Source organism: Pinus tabuliformis, chromosome X (assembly GCF_031772625.1).
Source record: "Pinus tabuliformis cultivar Carrire ecotype Pingquan chromosome X, CPIR1, whole genome shotgun sequence".
In the NCBI taxonomy this organism is placed as follows: Eukaryota; Viridiplantae; Streptophyta; class Pinopsida; order Pinales; family Pinaceae; genus Pinus; species Pinus tabuliformis.
This window is the reverse complement of record NC_142308.1, coordinates 1,377,803,840-1,377,829,487: the sequence shown is the minus strand read 5'-3', so window position 1 is coordinate 1,377,829,487 and position 25,648 is coordinate 1,377,803,840.

Genomic DNA, 25,648 nt, shown 5'->3' with positions numbered 1-25,648 from the left:
CAGGAGCATTACACAACCCAAATGTCATAACAAGGAACTCAAAACTACCATACCTTCTTACTATCGTGGTCTTCTTCTCGTCTCCTTCAGCTATTCGCACCTGATAATATCCATGCCTCAAGTCCAACTTGGAAAACACTCGGGCTTTCGCAAGCTTGTCAAAACAATCAACAGCCAATGGAAAAGGATACCTGTTCTTTACTGTTTGCTTGTTCAATGCACGGTAATCACAGCACATCCGTAGCTCATTCGAATCCTTCTTTCGCTGGAATAATACTGGAGCTCCATATGGGGACCTTGAAGGTCTAATGAAACCTGCCTCAGTTAACTCCTTTAACTGGTGTTTCAATTCCTCCAACTCAGGCCCTGACAAACGATAAGGTGCTTTAGTCGGAGGTTGCTTTCCTGGCTCAAGCTCAATGCTATGGTCCACTACACGCCTTGGTGGAAGCTTCTTCGGTAGCTCATCAGGCATCAAATCCGCATATTCGGTCAGCACCTCAGATATCTCAGCTGGAACAGGCGTCCCCACTCCATCGCCTTCAACATCCTTGAACATCACCGCATATGTCTCCATATTTGAGTCCTTCATGGCCCTCTCCAAACTCAGTGCAGAAACGTGCTGCACCTTGACTTCCGCCCTTTGCCTATGAGTGGGCAAAGTCCAAGTTCGTGTCTGTCCAACCAGCACAACCTCATCACAGAAGGGGACAACAATAGCCTTGTTGCCCTTCAAGAAGTCTTGTCCAAGTATCACATCAAAGTCATTCATCTCCATCACCGTGAAGTCCAACTGACCTTTCCAGTCTTTCATCCGTACAAGTACATCGTGTACCAAACCCGCCACCTTAGCTCTAGAGTTCACTGCCTTGACCTCCATATTCGATGGGGTGATCGTCAGCCCAGCCTCTTTTGCCAACCGTGTCGTCATAAAGTTATGTGTGGCACCCGTGTCCACCAGAGCTTGAATGGTCTTGCCATGAACCATCAAGTCCACGAAACCCAGACTGTTCATCCATGATTTCTCCATAACCTTATCAGCTTCACCTGTCATGAGCAACCCAGCTCTATCAGGCTTCACCATATCACCTTCGTCACGAGCAACCTTTGCTCTGATACCAACTGTCACGCCCCAATTCTTTTTTCGTTAAATTGGCCGGGTGCGGCACCGCCTAAGTTATTAAGATGTCCCATCGTTAATAAACTTTACGAACTATGCCTTACCAATTCATAATCAACATGAATTCATATTATTAATGTGCGGAAACCATTAACAATATACAATAATAAAATCAACTCGGCAATAATAATAATCAATCTCTTTTATTATATGTGCAAAGTTTACAAAACCGGGAGGGCGCCCGCCCGTGCAAGAGCGCACGGCGGCCTTGCCAAACTCCACCGAATACAAGGTCACAACATACAACGCATACACCGCTTGTGTCGTTGGGCGGGTGGGTGCACCCGTGCATGAACCCACCGCCGAACTGCAACACACAACGAAGATATATAGAACCGTGTGATGGCACCCTTGCGCAACACACAACCAACTCGCTACCGGAACGCCCGACTCGGCGGGCTCATCCAACCGCTCATTGTTTTACCTTTGCGCTCCTCTTTTCTGCGCACTACCCTTGTGCGTATTGAGAGGGCAAGATTGCTTGCTCCAAATGAATCGCAATCCGCCTTATATATACGCCTTACACTTCGTGCGTTCTACCCTAGCCGACTCTGCAAATAATAACATGAGCGCCCAAACCTTTGTTTATCACTCGTCGGCTTGGGGTATGTTTATCATCCATCATACATCGCATATAAACCTTCACACGCACATATAACTCGCGCGCCCAAGTGCGATGGTGGTTCGATACTTAGTCAATTTCCCATGCCGGAGGTGCGCGCGTCCGGTATAAGCCGCAGGGTGTTACAATATTAATGTTATGTAATGTTCATATCTAGAATATTCAATACAAAGTGTTAATTAATAAAATTTATTTTGAATTATTGAATTTTTTTGTATGTTGATTATATGATGCCTACCATGATCCCCTCGAAAATTGCAGAATTATCAGAGGTTTTTACTTTATTTACAATTACTTATTTACATTAAATATAATTTTCTATGACTCTTAAAATTTATTATTATACAATTTCATGTAACCATCTATAACTTCATATATTTATTTATTTTAAAAATGTATCATTACTTGAGCTTATATACTCATTATGTTATTTGTTTATAACTAATTTTTTTAGCATCTTTCTCTAATTTACCTTTATTATTCCCGTTGGAGATTCACCTTTGTACTGGCCTCTACTAGTATATATAACATGCCCATTTTCCTCTTCCTTCCATATCTAACTTTCCCCTTTTCCTCTTCCTTCCACCTTTGTACCAGCCTTTTCTAGTATATCTAACTTTTCCCTTTTCGTTTTCCGTCCATATTCCTTGACTTCAATGAGATTTTTATTTACCAATCTAAGTCTTCCTTTTAGGACAAATTTTGTACATATAAAAATTTGACTTTCCCATGTAGAGGCAAGGTCCACTTCAATTTGTATTTAGCCCTCACCAGGACTCGTTCAATAACCTATTTAAAGAAAATCAACTTATCCGTATGATCCTTCTCTACAATTTCACCTACTTGCTGTTGTATTCCTTCAAGTTTTTATAGTATCTTCTCAAATTGTTTATGCTCATCAAAAACCATGTTATGTTCAGGTTGAACAGCCTCCTTGACTTGCATTTTCACCTTGGCACCAAACCTAGTTATAGGTCTCCTTTGAATGCTCAAATGGCTCCTTCAGCTCTTTGACATTAATGACTATTTTTCCTTTACGTTTAGAAACATGTGCCAATGTTTCCTTTTATGGCTCTCCTTCACTAGGCTGAATAGTTTTTTGTGATATCTTATGTCTAAGTTCCCTATTCTCTCGTTGAAAGTATGCTATTGTAAAATGGCCTTGTCAAACTGATCTTGTAACTCTCCAATTTTTTGGTCCCTTTCATCAATTTGCATGTCCTTCTATGTGTTAATTGATTCCATAACCTGAATAGGTGAACATGGAGGATCTACAAGCAATCTATTGGTTGCAGCTCTTCTTCTTTGTACCCTTTCCACATTTTCTACCTCATATGAGAAATGTAGTTTCTTAGAACTTCTCTTCACTAATTTGGTTTTAGTCAAAATCTTCTTGACTGAGCTTGATGATGTCGGTGAAGCTTCTTTAATCAAAATTGAAGGAGTCTCTTTCTTGGTCTTTTTATTGTTTGAAGATTGTGCTACCCATCCTCAAGAAACAAAAAGCTCCTGCCATGACTGCTCCTTCTTTTCAAGCTCCTTCATTACCAACAATTTGGGTAATGAAAAATGAAATAAAATAGCTACAACTTGAATTCCTTTTGTTTGAACTCAGTCAACCATCTTACATAGACTCCTAAACAGATAATAGGGAAGATTCGAATATTTCTTCCCTTTGAAATGCATTAAGAGCTTAATGTGATAGTGATACACCTTACTGAACCTCCCTTAACATGTAATGGGGGTAGATATCAGGTAAATGTAAACATAAACATAAACATGTAAAATGTCATGGGGGTTGATCTCACGTAACGTAAACGTAAAAATTTGACATGTAATCTTTAATATTTAGCAATTAACATTTTTAATCTAATGTCCGCTCAATTTAAAAATCAATCTAACTATTATTATGTATAAACACAATATAAATTTAAAATATGAAGAGTTTTTCTAACACTCAAAAAAGAGGTATGGTAAATAAATAAAACCTCATTTTATATTTACTCCATAAACCTCTTTATATTTAAGAAAACTCAAAAAAGAGGTTTCATTTAGGTGAAGCCTATGGGCCAAGTACCATGATAAATGAAAGAGGTGTGGTAAATGAATAAAAATATAAATAAACCAAAGGTATGGTAAATAAATAAAACCTATTTTTATATTTACTCCATAATAGTGTTTATATTTAAGAACACTCAAGAAGAGGTTTTATTTAGGTGAAGCCCATGGGAAAAGTTATTATAATACCATGGAAAATAATATTATTAACCCTAACATTAATATTAAAATATTAATATTATTATTATTATTAAATATAATATTCATCTCAATATATTATAATATTAATATTATTAAATTTAATAACTTAGGAATAGTACAATATTAAATTTGTTATCTTATAATATAGATTAATATATCATGATATACATTAACTCTAGATATATATGGGACGGAATGATGAAGACATAGAGTGATAGAGGTGTAGAGATATGGAGAGTGACAAGAGAGAGATGGAAATAAACTGAAGGAGAGGGGATAGGGTAAATGCATAGAGAGAGAGAGAGGAGGAGTGAGAGAGGGAGAAAAGGGTAAGAGAGGAAGAAGCATACATAAACATGGAGGGGGGACAGAGAGAAGGAGAGAGGTCGAGAGATAGTTAGAGGATTGGAGGGAAGAGAGAGAGAGAGAGAGAGAGAGAGAGAGAGAGACAGACAGACAGACGAGGGAAGAGAGAGGGAGGTAGGAGATAAAGGGAGAGCAAAAGGATGAGAGAGATGAATTGAGAGAGAGGAGGAGACAAGGAGGGATAGAGAGATGGATCTGTATGGGGGGAGATGTGTTCTAACTATGCGATTTCCCTAAGATGAAAAAGGAGTTCCAGAGGTAACCACATACCACCTTAGGCTAGAATCTAGCCCTTTTATCCTGGAGAGGTGGTGAGCCCCAGAAATGGTTAATTAAATGGGCTCATTCTGCATCTTATTTTGACTTGATCCGCCATTCTCATTAGTTTAATGCATTTTTTTGAATATATTTATGCTAATAGAGTGAATTGGGTTAGTCACTTTGCCATGTAGTCTAATAAGTGTTTTATGTAGATTTGTTAGATAATTTTGGATAAAGAGCCCCAGAAATGGGTAATTATATGGGCTCATTCTACCTCTTATTTCAAATTAATCCACCATTCTCATTAGTTTAATGCATGTTTTTGAATATATTTATGTTAATAGAGTGAATTGGGTTAGTCACTTTGCCATGTAGTCTAATAAGTGTTTTATGTAGATTTTTTAGACAATTTTGGACAAAGTCAAGGAATATATGAGCAAATGGCAGCCAAACTCGAGGAAAACAGGGAAGAGGACTTGTACGGGGGTGTCTCCTTCATTAATGACCCCTTTGCTTGAATCCTCCATCAGTAACTCGGAGCACAAAGGCCCACATTGATGATTCCAAGGGGCAGTCGAGAGTCAAGTAGGACTGTTGTTTATCTTCAGTTCTAGGAATCCGATTTCCTTGATTTTAGGAGTACTTTTGGAAGTCCCCATTTGTATAAATAAGAAGGCTTCAATACTCAGTAGGTTAGCTAGTTCTTAGTAGATTTCTACACTTTTTTACAGCAGATTGGTCAGCTTATTTTCGAGTTCTTTTTTAGAACAGTTTATGTGATGTAACTGCTATTTTTTGATAAATGAAGATGAAACAGTTTTTGAGCCAGCATTGATCTCTTTCGAAGGGCTAAAGATCTTAGGTTAAGGCCCAACCAAAGTTTCCCAACACCTCCTTTGTGTACTTATATGTTCTTTTCTTCGATTCATCAGTTAATTTCTGTTGCGTGAATTCACTTTGCTTTGTTAGAATAGGTTGCTTTTGATGATTAGTATAGTTGTTATTGTTTCAGTCGATCAAGTAGGTTACTTCAATGAAAAAATAAGATTAAAAAAGGAAATAGCAGGCCCTGATCTCCTTTCTCCCTTCTTGGGACTACGATTTGAGGTCAAGGCACTACTATTGCCACCAAAAACACAGTTTTTTCTCTTCCATGCAACTGCTAGTGTGATAACCTGATTTGGAAAAGTTGATATTAGTTCAGATTCACTTGCCTAGATAATTTTTGTTCTTTTACTATAATTTCTTCACATTCTTTTCTGTTCATAAGTGATTGTTCAGCATTTTTATGTTTGTAGGTCAGAAATTAGGTCAAGCTAGAAAAAGCTCTGTTTTCATGGTATAGTTGTTCTTCCTCTGATCATTTTTTGTGCAAATCCATTGTAGGACCTTCTAGCTCGCCATCCATCCATGCAATAGACAACAACAACTCACTTCTCATAGACTTCCTAGCTCATTCACAACATTTTGCCAATCTACCCTATTTTCTTCATTTTTCCATAAAGTTGTTTTCTTTCCATTTGAACAAATCCAACCATCACATTCATCCTTGACCTTTTGTGACAAGTTCTAGACACCTCAACACCTTCATCCAACCTTCAGTTTCCTTTTCCCATCATTTTTCCCCTTTCAAAACTCCAAAAACGACTTTCGGCCTCCTCCTGTACATCCTCCTGTAGAACCTCCTATAGATCCCCTGTAGCTTGCTGTAGAATTTCCTGTGAGTGATTTTTTGAAGTCTGATCACAATGGAAGTCTTCAAAATGCTACTAGGGGCTTCTTAGTACCTCTCCACACCTTCCTCACACTCTGCAAAAGCCAACTCCACCTTCGTTTGCCACCAAACCTCTGCACAGTCATAACCAGATAAATCACAAGCATAATAATTTCACATAAAAACACTCAAAAGTACAAAAAGAAGTTTCCTTCTCATTTCTTTTCAGAAGTAGCTTGAATAAATGCAATTTACCATTTCAGTAGTCAATGGCACTCATTTCATCAGTTTTGATCTCTTTTCCTGCAACCGTAGGGTTAATGAGTAGATTAGGGTTTGCTAGGGTTTGCTACGGTTCGCATTACATTTCAGTTTTTCTTCTCTTTCTACAAGCAGAATAGCCTCTTTCGAGTTAGCTTTCATTCATCAAAGTTAAAAGCTTCTTCTAAGAATTCATAGAAGTTGGTTTAAGCTCCTATCAAACTTGCGCCAACTGATCAAGTTACATCCTGTAGTAAGAGCTAGTACTTGTGCATACAACATCGTCGCTTCCAAGTTTTTTACGAATTATCGGGTTGATAAAAGTAAAGTAGGGAGCCCCAGGAGTTGTAGCATTATTGATGAAATACTGGAGCTCACCATCTTTTTGCATCGTTGCTAGGGAAGTGTCAGAGTATTTTGTGATTATTACTCTTCTTCTATTTTCTACTACAACATTCTGCTAAGTAGTTTATTTCAGCAAAGGTAGAGTGGTTCTTTTATTTCAATTCTACAATTTTCATTTCAGCAAGCATAGATTAGGCATTTCCTACTTTCATTTCAATTCTGCAATTTCTATTTTAGAAAGCGTAGATTAGGCATTTCCTGCTTTCATTTCAATTCTGGAATTTCCATTTCAGCAAAATAGATTAGTCATTTCCTGCTTTCATTTCAAGTCTGCAATTTCCATTTCAGCAAAATATATTAGTCATTTCCTTTCTTTCATTTCAATTCTACAATTTCATTTCAGCAAGTTCATTTCAGTTAGTTATAGTTCGTTGTTCAATCCATTTCATTTTTGCAGGTACAAGCAGAAAAAGAAAAAACAAAAATCACCCAAAAAGAGATTTCCTTTCATGCCTCGTAGGAATAGAGACAATTCAAGAAAATTCCTACCCAACACCCCCACCACATCACTAAGTCACCCTTCTCTCTTCTTTGGTGGCAGATATCTAGACGAACCTATAGGTGAACCTCCATAGATATATGAAGATCCTATAATAGAAGAAGAGCAAGAAACCATTCCTCCTGAGACCATGGCCGAAAACAGAAAGGTTAGAGGAAATGGGGAAAGAATAGAGGGTGTCTTCCCTATCTAAGATACCAATGGGGACACAAAAATGAAAAACATAAGTCCTTTAGCCTTACCTCACTTCCATGGATTGACTACCGAAGATCCTGATACCTTCTTGTTTGAATTTGTTGTTCTCTGTCAAACCTATGATTATGCAGAAGACGAACAAAAGTTGGAACTGTTTGCTTCCACCCTCAAGGATGCATCATTGCCTAGGTCATGGGGTTGCCTGGAAACAATATCACAACTTGGGCTCAGATGCACAATACTGGGACTACTGTAGGTCTAAGGATACCAAGGAATAAATCTTTCGAATGACCATGGGAAGTGATGAATCTTTAGAAGACTATGAAGAGAGGTTTTAGCTCAGTTATAAAAGGGCTAGGTGCACACTTGACCCCAAATCTTTGAAGTTGGTCATGCTCAAAGGAGTCCCTAAAGACCTTCTAGATACTCTCCATTTTCTGGCTGGGGGAGACATCTACCAACTTCCTTATGATGATATAAAGACTGTGTTTAGAAACCATTCTAGGGCAACCAGAAAGAGAAGTAAGGGAAGTCAACCTTTAGCTAGTACACCCTTATCTAGTTCATCCCCTAGAAGCGAACTTGAGAATCACCTGGAAGATTTCAAGAGAGAGATGAGGCAGACTCTTGCCATTCAAATGGATACCTTGCGTATCCAAAGGAAGGAAGAGGAAGCCAAGAGGGCTTTGGCCATATTTTTTCCCAGGTGCATGAGGAAGCATACTAGGAACGAATGTCCATTGCACTCTATAGAAGTGTGTTTAGTCTGTCAAGGCGACCAACCTATGAATCAGTGCCCTTCCTTGCCTAGAATTAAAGCGACATATCGGGGGGCCAAAGGCACCACTGAACCTCTCTATTTCATGAACCAAAGAAGGCCACATGGACCCAGAACTTACTAGCACGAGATGCAAGGGACATCTCAGACCTATTACAACGCCAATCAAGCCACTTCCATGCCTTCTTGGGGTCCCCCTGCTCATCCTTCCTGGTCCACAACCCCTCCTTGGTCATATCCATCTCAATGTCATACTCAACCAGTTGCTCCTCCATTTCACTCTTATGCTCAACCATAGCCTCAGTGCAATGCACCTCATCAGGGGTGGAGGCCCTAGCACAACTCTCCTCCCACTCTTTTTCCTCCACCAGACGCTCAACCGCAACCATTGCCTCCTACTACTCCAAAGCAACCCCAAATACCTACTCAACTAAACCCGAACCCCAATAACGGACAGGCCCAGTAGGTATATATTGGAGAAACATCATGCTCGACCTATGCTATGGAGATTTAGGAGATTAACCTCCGATCTGGGAAGGTTCTCCCAGATAGCCAACATCCTCCTAAGGAGGATGAGGAAGAAAAATAGGAAAGTGAATCGAAAGAAACTGAACTTCTGGGATAATTGAAACAGTTATGTGTAAAGATACCAATTCTCCAAGCCATAAAAGATGTGTCTATATACAATAAGATGATCAAAGAGAAGTGCTTCAAGTACCCAGGAAGGCACAGGGGAGATGCTCCAACTATCAATGTCATAGGAAAACTGTTCGACCTAATGTTGCGGCTGGTAATCTGTCTGAAATATCTAGACCCTGGGAGTCCTGTAGTCGATGTCCACATCAATGGCACCGTAATCCCCCATACCCTGATTGATATAGGGGCTGCCATTAATGTGATGACCAAGGACACTATTCTCAAGCTCAACATTTAGGGTTCCCTGAGAAAGACCAAAATAGTACTACAGCTAGTAGACCGCTCCACCATGACCCCTGAGGGGATTGTGGAAGATGTAATGGTCTCTATTGATTCTTGGGAGTACCCTGCTGATTTCCTGGTTCTCCAGCCAAAGGCAAAGTTCACTGGGTATCCTCTCATCTTGGGAAGACCCTGGTTGGCTACTGCGGATGCCTGCATCAGTTATCGAGCTAGGAACATGAAAATAACGAATGGGCATATGTCCAAACAGCTATTCCTATATTCTCCTACCCAACATATGTTAGAACATGATTTACCTCTCTGGTTGGAGGAGGAATATGAGGACAAAGTCTATTCTGTACCATTGTGTATAGAAGAAGCTACCATGGGGGGCCCACAAACTGAGGATGATCCTATTGAAAACTTGATTCAGAATCCACCCCCCAGTGTGTTGCCATTAGAAGAGCTATTGGAAGATACCCAAACCAATGCTTTAGTTGATCTCTGTGTGGCTGATCTGACCTCTCTCCGAGTTAAGAATGTAGAATTTGGCCCAAAGAGAACCTTAAAGATCAACTCATCTCTATCCACCTCTCAGGAGAAAGAACTGTGTAGCTTATTAAAAAACCACTTGGATGCTTTTGCTTGGAGCTATAAGGAGATGAAGGGAGTCCACCCTTTAGTCTGTACTCATCACATTTACATTAAATTAGATTGTAAACTAGAGAGGTAGCCTCTAAGGAGGATGAATCCAACCCTTAAGGACATTGTCAAAGAAGAACTGCAAAAGTTGCTGGATGCAAGATTTATCTACCCCATATCTAACAGCAAATGGGTCTCTCATTTGGTGTTGGTGCCAAAGAAAAATGGGAAGTGGAGAATCTGTGTCAATTATCGAGAACTAAACCAAGCCACCAAGAAGGAACATTTTCCTTTACCTTTCATAGATCAAGTGTTAGATGACCAAGCAGGGAATAAGTTCTTCTCTTTCCTAGATGGGTTTAGCGGGTGCAACCAGATCCAAATCAGCCCGGAAGACCAAGATAAGACCACTCTCACTTGTCCTTGGGCTACTTTTGCATACCAGGTCCTTCATTTTGGGTTGTGCAATGCTCCTGTCACTTTCTCGAGAGCAGTACTGAGCATATTTGCTGAACTAGTTCATGATTCAGTGGAAATCTATATGGCTAACTTTACCCCTTATGGTTCTAACTTCCAGGAAGCTTTGACTAACCTGGGAAAAGTTTTAGCCAAGTGCATTGAAATGAACCTATCCCTCAGTCCTAGAAAATTCGAATTCTTGATGACTGAAGGGACCGTGCCAGGTCATACAATTTCTCACCAAGGATTACAGGTGGATCCCAATAAGATTTCCATACTCCAAAGGGTCCCACCTCCTCAAAAGGTAAGATATGTTTAGAGTTTCCTAGGCTTAGCAAGGTATTATAGAAGATTCATTAACAATTTTAGTAAGCTAGTGTCTCGATTGTTTGGTATTTTGGGAAAAGATGCTGAGTTCATATGGACTGACAACTATCAAGAGGCTTTGGACAACTTGAAAAGTAAACTCGTAACTACCCCAATTTTGAGAGGTCCAAACTAGGCCCTACCTTTCCACATTCATACAAATGCCTCGAACAAAATGATAGGAGAAGACTTAGGGAAAGTTGATGAGAAGCTGCCTTATGCCATATATTTCATAAGTAAAAACTTGTCAAAGGCACAATTAAACTACACTGTAACCGAAAAAGAGCTCCTAGCTGTAGTCCATTCCCTAAATATGTTCAGACACTACATCACCAGCTATCAAATATTCATGCACACTAATCATGCTATAATTAGGTCTTTGATGAACCAACTAGATGTGAATGTTCATATTATCAGATGGTTACTTTTATTACATCAATTTGATTTAACCATTGTTGATAAGCCAGGTAAGGAAAATGTTGTTGTTGATTTTCTGTCTAGAGTAGATCTGCCTACAGGTGAAGAAGGAATGGTGGATGCTCAAATTCCAGATGAACACCTATTTTCTATTTCAGTACTCTCTCGTGGTTTGTTGATATAGCAAATTACTTGGTTTCATCACCGTTTCTACGACACCTGTCCTCAAAAGAGAAGAGTAAGATCGTGAGGAAAATTGCCCCATTCACCTGGATTCGGGCCAATCTTTTTAAACTTGGCCTAGATCAGATTTTGAGGCGATGTGTCAAGGAGGAGGAAGTTTTTGACATTCTCCTAACCTGTCATGATGGGCCCTGTGGGGGTCATTTTGCAGCAAAGAGGACTGCCTTCAAAATTCTGCAAGAAGGTTATTATTGGCCCACTCTTCATCAAGATGTCAGGAGATATATCAGCCAATGTGAGTGACGTCAAAGGATGGGGAATCCTACTCCAAGGGATGAAATGCCCCTGCAACCTCAAATGACTTTCGAGCCATTTGAGAAGTGGGGGATGGACTTTGTGTGTCCTATCAACCCTCCTTCAAAACCTAAATCTTACATCATTGTGTCTACTGATTGTCTGACAAAATGGGCAGAAACAAAGGTGATCAAGGCAGTAACAGAAGAAAAAGTAACTGAGTTTTTGAGAGAGAATATCTTCTACAAGTCTGGCTATCTAAGAGAATTAGTCATAGATCAAGGGAGTCCGTTTACATCCAATCTGATTGAAGACCTACTCACACATCACAAAATTAAGCACAAAACTTCCACCCCTTATCATCCACAAGCAAATGTAAAGGTGGAAGTCAGTAATAGAGATTTGGAAGGTATTTTGACTAAGGTAGTGAGTAGTGGCAGGAAATATTGGACAGATCGATTGGTTGAGGCTACTTAGGCCTATAACACCACCTCGAAAACCACCACAGGGTTCACACTCTATGAGTTGGTCTATGGGAAGAAGGCTTTGCTATCAATAGAATTTGAATATAACACATTAAGGATGGCAGCTGAGCTGGACCTAGATCTCAACCATGTGTTAGTGTCAGTATCTTCATCGCTCCATTAGAGATCAAATTCTCTTGTTGCATTGCATATTAGGTGTCTCGCTCAGTTAGCTGCATTCCATTAGGATAATGGATCATCTGAAAGTAGTGGCTTGTTGCACATTTTCCCTCATTTCCTTTACCTACTAGCACATTTCCATTCACCAAGATCATCTGCAGCCACTTTTGTCTTTAAATTTGTAAGATACATTTCTAGGGTTTCAGTTTCATTAGGTCTAGGCTTTCATCAAAAATCTCTTCAAAATGTCCAATAATGATCAGCAGGCACATGAGGAGGTTAAATAAAGTTCCAGTACCAATAAATTTCATAATCACTTACTCAGAAATGTATTTTCCTCAAAACCCTGTTTTGAGGAAAAACAGAGTATTTTAGGTTTTTATTGTATAAATTGGTGTAATTTTAGTTCTCTCATATGTAAAAACAAAATTTCAGTGGCAACCCTGGTCACCTTGCCAAGCTTCAGCTACTCCATCCCCTGCAAGGCAAACAAAAAATCTAGTCATTCAGTGCATAAAAGGCACAAATAAAGTAAACTACCAAAAAAATAGAGTTGAAAAAGTAAGTCATAATGCAAACATTATAAAGGTGGCTTTTATGAATGAAAAATCAAAAGATCTTGTATATAAATCATTTTTCCTGATTCAAAAATCTCATTTGCATTCAAAGAAGAAATATTGAGCAAGAGAAGGATGTGTTGAACAAAGGGAGAAAAATTGTAGCAAAACTGTGCAAGTTCATGGGCGTGGTACATTGGGTGAGAGGCGTGGCACACAGAGAACACTTGGCACATTGGGCTGCCCTCCACAGTGCAAAAAATACACTGGTGTGGCACATATAAAGGGCGCAACGTGTTGGGTTTGTGGCATGGCACATAGAGCTGCAAGCCTGATTTTGCCATAAACTCCCTCAAATTTCCAAAATTTCTCAATCCTATGGCGTGCAAGTCTAGCGTTCTTCCCTTGCTAGTGAAAGATCTTTTCTTAGAATTTATGGTGGTTTAGTGTGTAAAATCTCAAACCCTACCTCTTTGCAATTTTTCTCAAAAACAAATTGGCTAGGGTTTGTATTTATGTTTTTGCTACCAAGTCTATTTCATCATTCCCTTACTCTTTGATTCCATTTATTTCTCAGTTTCACCCACTCATTCCCTAATTCCTATATTCCTAAAATCATTCACTCCTATCCCCAATTTCCATTTTCCCAAATCCTAACTACAAAATTCCCAAACCCTAATTGTTGTACCTAAGCTTACATACAAACCCCCTATTTCCCAAAAAACTTGTCATAATATTCCCCAAACCCCTCATACCCTCTCCCTCCACAGTCCCTCATGCATTCTTACCCTTGGTGGCAGAAAACTAAAAACACCATAAATCTCTTCATACTTATCAAGAAAACTCACACATTAGAAAACATGGAATCTGATCCTCCATATGGCTGAGATGAAGGGACACACAGTGACTCTCCTATAGAAATGCATGCACCAAGGAGACCTCACAAGGGTGGAAAACATATACGAGAGGAGCCCACTTCACTTGCCGAGCTACAGGCCTGCCCTCTTACTATCACATGCTTCCGAAACCAATCCTGTTATCAATTCTGTGAGATGGTTGCTAGAGTCTAGTACCATCATGAGTTGGCCAGATTTTTTGTGCTTCATCTACATAATGGCCAAGCCACTCTAACTGGTGTGACATTCACCTTGACACCAGAGTCTATTTCTCTAGCAACTGGCATTCCTAATGTTGGAGAGCAGTGGAACAAAAGATAACAAATTGACAAGGAACATTATGAACCATACATCAAGCCTGGTTATTTGACACAGATCAACAGAGTTTTTCCCTTTTGGTACCTGAAAGACTCATATGCTCCCTTGATGAAGCTCATAATTAAGTATTTCAGTTGTGAGGGCCAGTTTTCTCGCCTATATGCCTATCATATCAGATTGTTAGTGCACTTTACCAGGGTGAGAATGATGAATCTCTCCTAATTCATGTGCCAAAATATTGAGAAGATGACCACCCTAGTGCAAAAGAAAACTCCTCAGCAACAGTATAACAGTATATATCATTTTGCACTCATCAAAATTGTGGTCATGCATCAGCTTGGTTTGCAGGACATTTCATGGGAGGATTTCATTTCTCATGAGTTCTTCACAGCTCCTCAGGTACCTCCAACATCTTTTCATGAGACAGGTCAACCTTCACATCAGAAGGAGAGTCATGAGATACAAACCGCTAGTGTGCTGGTGTCTATTACCTATCAAAAGGGCACTAGAGGGTTGTTTACAACAGCAAAGCGAGTATTATCTCCACCCGGGGTGGAAGAGGTCTTACTTCCTTTATTAGCACATTAGGTTTAGGACAAGGGCTAGAGGCCATTACAGGATGAGGGGCCTTTAGGAGAGCAAGAGACTGATTTTATTCTTATTTAGGATGATGACACCGATTTGGGCTCACGAAGCTCAATGCTTAGAGAGATCATCCAGGAGCAACAGGCAAACATCAATGCTTTTTCCCTCATCTTAGATAGAGCCAAGTGGATCATCAAATATCTAGAGCAAAGAAATAAAAAAATAGAGGATCAAGAAACCATAATGGAGCTAAGAAACATACGAGAAAACCGACAAGCTGCCAAAAGGAGGAAAGTCAAGTTCACAACACTTGAGCATGAAATCAATGTTGATTGTGAGTCTTGGTTGGAGAGGACTAATATCCAGTTAGAGAGGGTTTTGGAGAAGGTCATCAATGACAAAAATATGTTGATAAACGTGGCATATCATTATTTGTCAAGGAATATGGTGTGCCAAGCTAGAATCAGGAACTTGAAGGCCAAGCTGAAGAAGAGATAGAGGAGAAAAAAAGCACAAGATAAAATTCAGATCTTGGCTAAGGCTTCCTTGGCCCAGCATCACACCTAATGGAGGAAACTCAGCCTAAATTTCAAAAAAATTGGGACACTTTGCATTTTTGGAATTTTTGGGCCAAAACACAGGTTTTTTCTGCCCAATGTGTCGCACCACATGGCGCTCGCTTTTGATGGGGGACTCCTTTTGATGAAAACTCAGAATTTTTGGATTTTTAATGAAAAAATATGCATTCTTACCAATTTCCAAGAAATTTTGACAGGTTTTGAGTGCCCAAAAAGGTCAAAAACACCTTAAAGATGACCTTTCTACCCCTTTTTTGACACACAGGAAGCAGTCTTGGGAGAAATCAGTTTTGGAAGGGAAGATAGAGCCGAAATTCAAAAATTCCACTTGTGCTAGAAAGTAGACAGGAATACCTTTCCAACAAGCACACTTGGAGAAAATTTGGACACCACGAAGGCCTCTAAAAGTAGCTGCGAAAAGGCATTACGCATAGGCAGATCAGCGCGGTGCATTGGAGAAATTTTGCTCAGTTTGACCAAAAATACTCTTTTTTTCGCTTAGTTTCTTGATAGTTTTACTTTTCTCCTTCTTACTACCAAAATAATAAGTTTCTTGAATTATGTTTCCTTTTGTAAATTGTAAGTTTATATGTGTTTTATGTATGCCATCATCTCTCTTTGCTTCAACTTAACTAAATCAAACAAGGATAAAGGTGGAATTCATTGATTTGCAGTGCTCTACCTAGGGTTTGTTTAGTTATTTATGTTTTCAGCTATTTGAAGAGGATCCCTGAGACTTTCTTGCCCTCTTCAACTCCTCACCTATCTAAAGCTCTCCATCTCGCTCAATTTGAAGTACCAAATCATTTGCCTACCTTGCCCCATAGAGATCTCTGCAAAACTGAGCCTCATTCCCCAGACCCAAATCTGCGTTTCCATTTGAGCCAAAAAAACATCATCGAATTCAATCAAACTCTTTTGCATACATACCTATCCTAAAATTAGTCTTCACATCAGTCATCTTAAGCCTCATTGATTATATTTTGCTGAGGTTTACAAGGAGAGAGCCCTCTCCCGACCTGGTAGGGCTAGTTACTAGGTTAAGAGTGGTTTGATGTTATCCTAGATCCTACCTTTCTCAACCTGAGGTAGATTTAGGACCTAACACCATGCACAAAGGGAAAGGTTACTTCAGCTAAATGAATTGGATGAATAGAGATTTCAGGCCCTTCACCACTCAGAGGTAGTCCAACTTCAAAGAAAAATATGGCATGACAGACACCTCAAAGAAAAACAATTCCAAGAAGGAGATTGGGCATTGTTGTATGATTCAAGATATAAGGATTTCAAGGACAAACTAAGGACAATATGGATGGAGTCGTACACAGTATAAAAATGCAATGACAATGGTTCAGTCCTGATCCGGACCATCGATAAAGAAGCCATCCCCATGCTCATCAAAGGGCATAGGTTGAGGATCTACAGGAAGCCCCTTTCCAAGTAGGAATTCATTGAAAATCTGATAAAAATAGTGTTGGTAGTGGAGCAGGTCTCTGCCTCCACTCCACCCACACCTTAAACACAAAAAAACAAAAAATGAGAATAAAAGATCCCTGGGTGAAAACCTCCTGGAGGCACCCAGGGTAGGCAGTGAGGATGAAAACCTCCTGGAGGCACCACAACTGTCTCATAACAAAAAGAAGAAGAAGAAGAAGAAAATATAAAAAGGCAGAAAAACTAACTTCTTTTGAATACATTGCAGATCGCAGGAGACTCATAGAAGGAGAAAGGACATGCCTAGGCTGCATACACCCTTGATATCTCATTTCTCCATCACCATTGTCTTTTCGCAGGCACTGGTCTCACTTGTCCTAGAAATTTTGTAGCCTACAGGAAATTGTGCATTCTATAGGAGGCTCCTGTAGAAACCACAGAGAGCTCAAAATCAAGTTCAGGAAAGAATCTGAGGGCTAGAAATTTGTCCAAAAGGCCTGTGGACCTCCCTGCCACCATTCATCCTCATAAATCTCCATTCCATCCCTGCACCACTACATTTCCACCTGCTTTTCCTTCCCTGCATAGAAAACACACAAATTCGATTTCTTTTGTTTTTTAAATAATAAAAAATGATGAATAATCAACAACATTATTCACTTGTTTCTTAGCTGATGCATTCCAGCTACTCTTCCTTTCCTTCAGAACCTTCCTCAGTTGTCTCTTCAATCCCTTCTCAAGCATCAACCAGAAATTTTAGAGGGAAAAGCAGCTACAGGAAGTCCTGAAGGATTCCTGTAATAGCTAATCCCTTTAAAAAACAAGCTCCAGAGGTAGGGTCAGTGCAGTAAAGATGTATGCAATGTGCAAGGAGCGGTTCCTAATCAAAAATCACTAGCATAAGGTAGCCAAGCCACCAGTTCAGAGGCCACGAGCATCAATAGCAGCAGAAATAAAAGAACAAAGTGCCAAAGTTTGAGCATGCAAATCACAATAGCGACTAACAGATAAGTGGCTAAACTCATTCCTCTGTTGCGTGAATATTATTTAGAGACTGCATGAACCTTTGAGATGGTCGTGATTAAACGAAATCGGTGGCCAGCTAACTGGCCACCCTTTTCCAGTTCAAACAAGCCTCGTCCAATTCAAATGGTGGTCAGAAGGTGCAGTTAGCATGTGTGGTCTGTCAACCCGTAAAGAAAACACTCAGAACCGGTAGTGGTGGTGGTGTATAATGGGAATGATGGAAGTGATGGCAGGAAGGTGACATGAAAAAGCATAATGGAACTGGAGTAGGGACCAATGGTCTGGATGGGGATAACGTACCCATCCTGCCACCTCACCTCATCACTGCAGATCACGTCGTCAGCCTAAGTACACTACGGTAGAAGCCTCCAACACCTTTTGTTTTCATTGGCATCGACGAGTTCTCGGCTGCAACAACTCACCTACCTCTTTTAGAACAATAAAACGGTTGCTCTCTGCCAGTTTTCAAAACACTCCCGCTTATCGGGCTCTACAGGAGCATTATCGTATTCTACAGGAGCAGAACCACAGTCTACAAGAGCCTTTCTACAGGAAGCCCAGAGAGCAGCTCTGTAGAGGGAAAATCTAAATTTTTTGCCAAATTTGAGCTCAAGACAAGGTAGGCCTAGAAACCCATTCTGCATGTGAATATCTACAAAAGGTGGTGGGATTTGAAGCAAAGTACTCGGTTGAAAAAGAAGGGGAAGTGAAAACAAATGTTTGCCTGTGTTTTTTTAAATTACATACAGTCTCTCCATTTTACTCTGTACACTAAAAGTTTGTCTTTTTCTTTCCCGTATTCTCCTAAGAAGGGATGTAACAATAGAAAATCAAGCCTGTCAAAAGAAGTGAATTTGCATTTGTTAGGTCTGTTTTTCTTCTGAGAAAGAAAAGCATTGGTTTATATACTTTTTGTTTTGTCAAAATCTTGATTTCTCAAAAAGCCTGAGAAGTAGATTCAAGTTGAGAACAGGGTTTGAAGGGAGGGAAATTGCAAATTGTTGTTGTGAAAAAATAACATGAAAAAACCTCCCTCTCTGGTTCCAGAAAGACAAACCTCAGTTGTTCCTTTGTTTTCGGTCTTGAAAATTTGTTGCCTTCCTCCTCAACCGAGAATTTCCAGTAGTCACTAAACATCATGCTAGGGGTTTCCATGAGAAAAGAGCCTATGAATTCCACCAAATTACATGAACACCCAGAAGAGGTAGCCCTCTTTACTAGGGAAAATTGGATGCCTTTCTTTGAGAGAATTCATGGGTATGATGAGGAAGTGATAGACGAATTTTTAATATCTTTAAGACCCCATTCAAAAACCCATGCTACTATCAGTTTCAGGGGTCTAACCATAGAGCTTACACCTAAATTCATTAGCAGAATCATAGGTATTCCACTTGGGCTCCCCTGGAGCAAAGAAGAAAAACCATTAGGATAGGTTGCTAAAAAGACATTTTTCCAACCTGATGAACATCCTGTAGAGGATAAGAATGGGGTTAGAAGGACAAGTATACCTCATCCATGGGGTGAGGTCAACTACCTAATCATGAAATATATCTCCTGTGAAGGGATATATAGTATAGTCTATGGTTATCATTTCAGATTATTGCATGAACTAAGATATGGAATAGACTTACCTACATCTAGAAAACATAGTCTCCCATATTTCCTCCTCTAATCTTTGATAGATTGTGGCACCAAGTTGAATGAAGGGATTCTAGACCAACTGGCCCACTATGGACTCATTAAATTACTGGTAGAGGATGCCTTCCACGCATACACCATCCCTATAGCCTGGGAAATTTTCAGGAACATGTCTATTGAAGATGCCATAAAAACTCTCACTAATGACCTTAGCCCATCTGGCAGTGAAGAGGAGGAGTAGAAAGAGGAACTTGACAAGGAAATCCATGAGGAAACACATAATATCCAATTGGGAGAAGACAAAGAAGAAAAATAGAGAGTAAAAGAGAAACAAGGCACCACCACAATTGAACCTAAAGTAGAGAAGAAAACAACATCAAAAGCAGAGAAAGGGAAGAGGACACAAGTTGAGAAGAAGAAGCCCAAGACAACTCAGAAAACGAATACCATAGGAAAGGAAAAAACTCAACAAGAAAAGGAGAAAACAACACGAGGGACAGCAGAAACAAAATCAAGAATAGTGGACATAGGCCAGACTGCAGAAGATGAAGAATGAAAACAACAACAAGAAGTGTCTCCTGAGACACTAGCAAGAGAAGCAACAGTTTTTCTTGCTGCACTTATCACTCCAGCTAAGCAAAAAGGGAAGAGAAAGAGATAGACATCTATGTATTTCAAAGCTCGAAAGAGCACTAGGATTAAGATAGGGAAGTCTTAGCCACCTTCAAAGGAGCCCATCATAATTGAGGATGCACCTACTGTAAGAAAGGAGGAATCTCCCTCCAAAATCTCTATCACTTATGAGAGAGGGAGTCCTAAGACCTCCACCTGGAAGGAAAGGATCAAATTAATGGACTCTAAAGTATTTCTACAGAAGGCACAAACCTCTCTATAGAAGACATTGGCCAAGCTAAAAGAAACTAAGAAACTGGAAAATAAGGTAGAAGAACAATCCGAAGATGAAGGTAAGGAAAAATAGATACCCGAGCTGGTCTGCAGCCTAACTTAGGCTCCTACTACAACCTTCTAGAAAGTGGGAAGATCATCCCACAAAAATTTGCAGTGCCTTTTTTCTTCGAACTAGAGAAGGAAAGAGTCAAGACCCACACCTGGATGTAGATTGCAAAATCCAAAGGGGTTGAAGATATAGGGCACATGGAAAACAAGTTGAGAGAGATGAGCAGATAATTGAGCATGGTAAGGCACACAGAGAGCATTAGAAGAGTTCAATTGTAGGAAGAAATGAATTATTGAAAAAGTAGTTACAAGAAAGGGAACCTCAAGGAGGAAATAAGTTGTCCATCTTGGAAGGACATCAACAAAAAAAGGGACCCCGGGCAGATCGTGAGGAAGTAGAGCAACAACAACAATAAGAAGAACCATAGACAGATAGTGAGACACTGATGAAACAACAACAAGAAAAAGAATCCCAGGTAGAAACTGAAGTGTTGATTTTGAAAAGGCAGTTATAGGAAAAGGAATCTCGGCTAACCTGCATGGCCAGTTGGGCAATGGAGGCATTGCAGTGCATACAACCAACTAAATCATATGTACTATATCCCAAAGATCAGTGGCTCCAATTCCATATTAAGAACCTGGCCCAAAGGAGCACAATACCATTTCAAGATTATGGCAAATTTATGCATTTATGTGATCATAGCTTAGCTGAGGATAAAGAAAAACTAGCAAAATTTTACCTACAAAACATGGCACTTCCTGAAATGAATTTATGAGATCCAAATTCTACATTGGGAGACTTATAGCTAATGGCTATGGCTTCATGGATGAGCCATGAAGAAAAGAGAGGAGTGGAAATTCAGAAAAAGATGACAAAAGAGCTGAGTGAGCCCGTGATGATTAGAGCAGAACCAGCATACCCATTAGCTCTCATCTATGCCCACTAACACCTTGCAGCTAATACTCAAGTTCTCCCTGACTATGTTGACAGGCAAGCACAGGCTATTGCTCATTTCGAGGATATGGAGAGATTGTTTGGCAATGAACGCCTTCATGCCTGCATGAGAAGATGGAATGCATTGCCACATAGCCTAAGGATTAGGGAGTATCACTCCCCAAACAGGATGAGGGAGGACATGACGAGAGTTCCCCTATATAAGCACTCAATGAAAAACTTGAAAGCCAACTGGATTTGTCTTAAGTTCAGTCCTCCAATGCTGTTAGGACTGTTGGAACGAGTTAAGGAAGAGGAAGAACATAAACAATGGGAGGAAGTGGATAGGAAAGCAGGTTTCCATGATAAGGAGGAAGACATCACATCAGAGACATGGGATGTTAGGGAATCTGTTAGAGCCCTTAAGGATGAAGAGTTAGATTAGTCGCTTAAAGGATGAGCAACCCATTTATCAGGGGGGTGATGATGAGCCCCATAAATGGGTAATTATTTGGGCTCATTCTATCTTTTATTTGGACTTAATCAACCATTCTCATTAATTTAATGCATGTTTTTGAATATATTTATGCTAATAGAGTGAATTGGGTTAGTCACTTTGCCATGTAGTCTAATAAGTGTTTTATGCAGATTTTTTGGACAATTTTGGACAAAGACAAGGAATTTATGAGCAAATGGTAGCCAAACTCGAGGAGAAAAGGGAAGAGGACTTGTAGGGGGGTGTCTCCTTCACTAATAACCCCTTTCCTCGAATCCTCCATTAGTCAAGTAGGATTGTTGTTTATCTTTAGTTCTAGGAAATTGAGTTCGTTGATTTTAGGAGGACTGTTGGAAGTCCCCATTTGTATAAATAAGAAGGCTTCAAGCCTTAGTAGGCTAGCCAGTTTTTAGTAGATTTTCACACTTTCGTGCAGCACATTGGTTAGCTTATTTTTGAGTTCTTTTTGAGAACAATTTATGTGATGTAACTACTATTTTTTGATAAATGAAGATGAAACAATTTTTTAGCCAGCGCTGATTTCTTTCAGAGGGCAGAAGCTCTTGGGTTAGGGCCCAACACCTCCTTTGTGTACTTATATGTTCTTTCTTTCCATTCATTAGTTAATTTATGTTGCATAAATTCACTTTGCTTTGTTAGAATATGTTGCTTTTGATGGTTAGTGTTAGGTTCCTATACCAATAGGTGTCATATTTCATGATTGACTGTGTAAATGCCAAATATGATCATCCTTCCATGCTGCAAAGGTTCCATATTTTCCAAAAAACAGAAAAATTAATATATATATATATATATATATATATATATATATATATATATATATATATATATATATCTATCTATCTATCTATCTATCTATCTATCTATCTATCTATCTATCTATCTATCTATCTATCTATATATATATATATATATATATATATATATATATATATATATATATATATATATATATATATATATATATATATATATATATATATAAAGGGGGTATGCCCTAAAAGAAAAATCAAATGGCAAGAAAAATGAATCGGTCAAGAAAGGAAAGAAAATGAACCCCAAATAAAGACCAGGAAAGTGTGCTAGTCAAAATGCCACTACTATCCTATTTTTGCAAATAATTTCAAATCATGCAATCAGTGACTTTGTCACACTTACTTGATGGATGGCCCAATAGCTCAGTCTTGGCCAGTCCATATTTAAATTTCTTGTTTTAGCATTATAGAATAAGGTCTGTTCAAACAGTTCAAGCTTCGCAGATCACTAACTAGGTAGAGAAACAAGGGTGCTCAACAGTTGAATCTAAGCCCTTGGAAGAGATAAGGGAAGACTTAGATAGGAGGGTAGTCAAAAGAAAAAGGAAGAAAGGATTTGCTAATTGAAATGCACCCAAACAAGATGAAGAAAAAAAGTTAGGTGTCGTAGAATGGGTAGGTAATTCTGGTGTTGCAGAAGTAGGTTGCTGATCAGTTTTAAATATGATCTATCTCATGAGTATCACAAACATCATGGAAAAGTGACTAAAGTTCAGTGGAGCATGACTGATTTCCCCCTCTCATTTCCCCAAGAACACTTACTAACATCCCCTCAAGGACATTGGGATCTGCCCAGTGGTCCTAGCTCATTTCATTTTATGACAAATACTAATTGAAACTTTCTGTTCACTTGGTCATAACGAGCCACATTTCTTGTGTAAAATAATCACTTCATTTCTCGTTCATTTCCCTAAAAACCTAAATTTCAACCTTCTAAACTTAGTGTTCTCCTATCATTTGTCATATTAACACCCTAACTTTATTAGATAACTCATAAATAAAGTTTGTGCCCCTATTATATACAAATAACAAAACAGACCAAAAACATTATAAATATCCCACCCCGGCCCAATATGGCTATATTTCAATTTTCTCGGGAGTCATTGGTCAACCTGGGGCCAATAACAACCCACCACGTGTTCCACTAGGATTTGTTTGACCTTTCGTTTAACAAATAACCATAGCTCGCCACGCAATAGCAGTGGGATTTAATTAACATTCGTTTAATTAAATAACCATACCCGCATACCCCGATAACCAAAGTTTTATAACCCCACAATACATATAAAACGTTAATATTTGGCGGGCTCCCGCACCATAACTACCCACCACTTTACCTTTCTATCAACCATCAGATCGGGCCCTCCCCATCCACCGACTCTCATTAATATCGGAGCTGTTCCGACGTCCAAAGTTTAGTGCCCGATAGAAAGCGGTTTTCCCGTTGTACCCCAGGATGTGTGTCGTTAGCCCATTGCATCAGGCTCGTTCACCAGAAATCTCCCCGGTACATAAGGCAGTGCGATAGAAACCACAAACCGCTCCCACCTCCTGCTGACCATGTCATCCGCCCACGTCAGCGCCCACGTCACTATTCCGTCTGCCGTGTCTGCCATGTCATCCGTCCATGTCAGTGCCCACGTCATCCACCACATAACCTTCCATACTCTGCTACAGGACAATATTACGTCATGATGAAATCATCCCGAAAAGCGCCAAAAAGCCCGAAAAATCCCAAATTTCGTTTAAAATTCATGAAAGTGATGGTTTTTGTTGATTACTATTTGTTGTATTTCGGAGACTGTGCATGCATATTACGTTGAGTTCACCACCAAAGCTCCAGTCTGCCACCCAGGAAAATTCACTCTACAAATTTGGCCCCCTCAGCTCAATCTACAACCACATTTCGCACCAGTCACCTGTAAAACAGGTATTTACCCGATATTCGCCCATAAACCCTGTTTTTCTGAAATTTCTCTGCTAAAATCACCTGAAGAATTAAATTCGAGTTAAATGTGGTGTTGCCTGCAAACCTCCTTATTTTAATTCACTATTTAACCCATTTTCCCAAAGAAATCCTATAGATTATCTTCTCCTCTGAAAATTTCCCATTGAAACTGCAATTCAAGTCCATTTCTGCTGGCAAAATCTCCAAAAATGCCTAAATATTGAGTTAAGTTTGTCAAACTCACTTGCAAAAGAGCACCATTTCCTCTGTTTTATCCAGCTTCCCAATTAAACTCTGCAGACTCTGTCTTTCCTTTGAATTTTACCCAGTGAGGCCATTTCCATATAAAACTCAGTTTGTAAAATTCCTATAAAATTCCTATGAAAGACCCAGTGCCAGTACTCTGTTTCCTATTGTAACACAAACCCAAAATCCAATTGTAAACACAGACAGTGAACCATGGAAGCTCCAGTGGCCTTGAATATTTCCCCCTTGAATGCACCACATAAGGAATTGGAATGGATACCCGTTGCTGACAGGGACTTTCAAATTAAGGATATGATGGGTTATAAACCTCACCTGCAAGCCTTTTGTGAAACTAGAAATAGCCACATAAGCAGCACTGATGTCTTGGGAATTTGGGAGTCCAATGTGCCTATCTATTACCTCCCTTAAGTGAATGTGCTCCCTGATTTCATCCATTTATGCTGTGCAAATTATGAACCCACTCAAAGAGCAGCTATGGCTCCATCTGGGACTGTGCTCTTCTATATTACTCCTCGATCCATAAATGAGATGTTGAACTTTAAGTGAACTCAGTCTCTGGCTCCTCTCACCATGAAATTCTTGCTTGACCAAGGTGCCAAACTGCCTAGCTCAGAGATAACCAGAATTTCTCAGTTGTTTATGAAACCAAATTGCCAGCCTGATCAGCCTCCTCCTTATCTCCAAGTCTGGTTCAATGAGGCAGGGAGACTCATTA